The sequence below is a fragment of the Malurus melanocephalus genome, unplaced genomic scaffold (assembly GCF_030028575.1).
Source record: "Malurus melanocephalus ecotype Western Australia unplaced genomic scaffold, MMel_1.1 scaffold_147, whole genome shotgun sequence".
Lineage (NCBI taxonomy): Eukaryota > Metazoa > Chordata > Aves > Passeriformes > Maluridae > Malurus > Malurus melanocephalus.
The window spans coordinates 976,003-978,589 of record NW_026623379.1 but is presented as its reverse complement, the minus strand read 5'-3'; the positions used below and the strand labels follow the sequence as shown (position 1 = coordinate 978,589).

Sequence of the window (2,587 nt, the reverse complement as noted above, 5' to 3'; positions counted from 1 at the left end):
CGCCATCGCGTCCTGTCCGCTCGGGAAGCCGGCTGCGCTTCCCGCCCCGCGGCGGCCCTTCTGCAGGAGCGCYCCGCAGCCGAGGTGAGGGGAAGGCCTGGCGGCCGCCGCTCCCGCAGCCCGCCCTTCCCCGCGGGACTGCCCGGGGCTGCGCTGCCTTTGTCGGAGGCGTTCTGGGGAGGAAGACCCCTGAAATGTAGTGTCGATTGCCACTCAYGGTCCTGCCTGATAACCCCTTGCGCTAAACTCGGCTCTCAGGGTGTTTTTATCTGGCCCCTGGAAATGCCTAGAAAAATAGATGACTCCAAATTATTCAAGTGCAAATAAGGCCACAAAAGAAAAGACACCTGAAGTGGCTCTGTATAAGGCAGATGGGGTCCCGTTAAGCTTAGCAGCAGAGATATGCACTGTCTGAGCTGAATTGCTGCAATTTCAGGTGGAGGTCCGAGCGTGGTAAAAGGTTCTTGTCTGATCCTATCTGGGTCCCACAAATAGGATCTGCTGAACCAGAACTAGTAAATATTGATGGACTGAGGCTTCATGTCCTGAAATCAGGTCTGCCAATGCAGTGCTTCCCATTCTGTCCCAGTACACCAGACATTTTCTCCCATTAGGCACTGTGATTCTCCTGTTACTATTTGGAAACTGGATGGTGGATTGCATAGTCACTGTACTATCCAGCAGCTTGCAGAAGTAATCAAGCGTTGATGCAGAATATGATGTCAAATAAAGTACACACTCCTGGTACTGGAAAAGCACTGTTCTCTCTGACATATGTTTCAAGCACACTTCCACAATTTATTGTTTCCATTAAAAAGTATCTAGTAATCTGAAAATCGATCTAAAAACCATTGTTCTAGATACTACGCTTGACACATAATAAAAAGAAAGCTCATGCCCTGCAGAGCTTGTAGCAAGAGCAGATTAAACATGTTCTAAGGATTCCCGTTGAGACAGTTGTGCGGGTTTTCTCAGGTCTYGAGAACGTGTTGCACCAGTACAAACAAACCTGCCAGAGCACTTTTCCAAAAACCAGCACACAAACACACAGGTCCAAACAAAAAGGCTGAAGCATTAACCTACCTTGAAACTCTCCCTTTGCTTCTAACAAGCCCTGCTGACTCTGAATGACCTCTCAGTTCTCCACAGAAGCGAGGGCCGCAGCTCATGGAAACGCAGCATCTCTCCCGAGCGAGCTGAGGGCAGAGCAGCAGCACACACAAAGGTGATGGGTTTCTCCACAGGCAGACACACGCACGCACCGTGCACCGCCTCTCCGGCTTACCTGTCTCGTCTTGTTTTAGCCATTTCTAACGAGCAGGCAGGGTACTGGAGCATGCAGAAATCTTGCTTTTTGAAGTACCTTGAAAACGGGCTCATGTTTTTTGGTACCTAGGTGGCCCAGAAGAACTTTTCAGGAAGCAAGCACCAAATAGTTAATAAAATAGGCACAGCTATGGAGGAGCCTCAGCTTCATGGCTCTTGGGCTTCTCAGTGACCTACAAGAACCAAGAAACTCCAGCAGATGAGACTGAAACTGCCTCTCTTGCTCATTCTTCAGTGCCAGATCACATCAGGCTATAAGATACCTGAGGACTATTTGTTTGCAGACTGCTGGAAGACAGAGATGGAATCACCTATTGGTGAGTCATAAYCACACAATTGCATAGGGGTGATGGCACAGACTTGCAAAGGCACAGATAGTGATAATACCTTAAAGATGTCTTCTTCCCCCTCTACTTTTTGACAAAAAAAGCAAAATATTTGGACTAGATCATCAGCTGTGGCAAAGCAATGTAACTCCACTGCTTTTGTCAGGGCACAGATTTACACTTTCTGAGGTTATAGCCCATTCTGTTTATTAAAAATTGTTCTTCTTGAGCAGATTTTTACTTCCTTTYTTTAAAGTTGAGTTTTACTCTTGGAAAAACGTCTAGCTTGCAGTGCTCTTGTAAGCCTTGCTTGACAGGAGAGAAGGCTAATCAGATACTGGGTCCACTGGCATGCAGAACAATAAAAAGGAAAGTGAGAGTATCTCAGGTCCTTACTGCCACAGTAAAACTCCAAAAACAAAATCTGCAATAGAGCTGTTCTATCCATCCTATACCTTCAATTTTTCATGATTGCTTTCACCAAACTGTATTTAGCTTGCAGTTGGAAGGCTATAACTCATAGACATGCTTATCCTGTCTTGGCTTTTTGTAGCAACACTCTAAATTCAGTTTGTGAAGGTACATCATCGATTTTTGTAGGTGCTTTGATCCAAAAATAACTCCTTGATATTTTCACCCCCACTTTAACTTCTGCAAGAGGGGAGCTTTAGACAAGACATAAGCTTACCTGTCCACCATGTGACATACAGACTTATGCCAAGAGTTTAGTGAGCAGCTGAACTTGCTCATCAGCTACAGATCAAGGCTATCCCAGGCATTTTTGAAATTAGAGTATTTTTCGGAGTGATTTCTAGTAGAAACACCCAAGTGGAATTACTCTCTTTCTTTCTTTCTTTCTTTCTTTCTTTCTTTCTTTCTTTCTTTCTTTCTTTCTTTCTTTCTTTCTTTCTTTCTTTCTTTCTTTCTTTCTTTCT

General features: G+C 45.1%; 2 protein-coding genes across 4 annotated transcripts in view; one reads left to right on the top strand and one right to left on the bottom strand.

The window, feature by feature from the left end:
- HRAS (HRas proto-oncogene, GTPase) overlaps positions 1-1,351 on the bottom strand; it is a 41,681-nt gene extending 40,330 nt beyond the window's left edge. The window contains exons 1-2 of one of the 2 annotated variants that reach the window (XM_057371473.1): positions 1,286-1,351; positions 1,084-1,196 (exon numbers count right to left, since the gene is read on the bottom strand). The gene's annotated coding sequence lies outside the window, so the exon portion shown is untranslated. The remainder of the gene's footprint in view (positions 1-1,083; positions 1,197-1,285) is intronic. The other variant, XM_057371471.1, reaches the window with a different exon arrangement.
- The window catches only part of LRRC56 (leucine rich repeat containing 56), a 79,433-nt gene continuing 76,858 nt past the window's right edge, over positions 13-2,587 (top strand). The window contains exons 1-2 of one of the 2 annotated variants that reach the window (XM_057371466.1): positions 13-84; positions 1,562-1,643. The gene's annotated coding sequence lies outside the window, so the exon portion shown is untranslated. Of the gene's footprint in view, positions 85-1,350; positions 1,644-2,587 lie in introns of those variants that run through there. The other variant, XM_057371465.1, reaches the window with a different exon arrangement.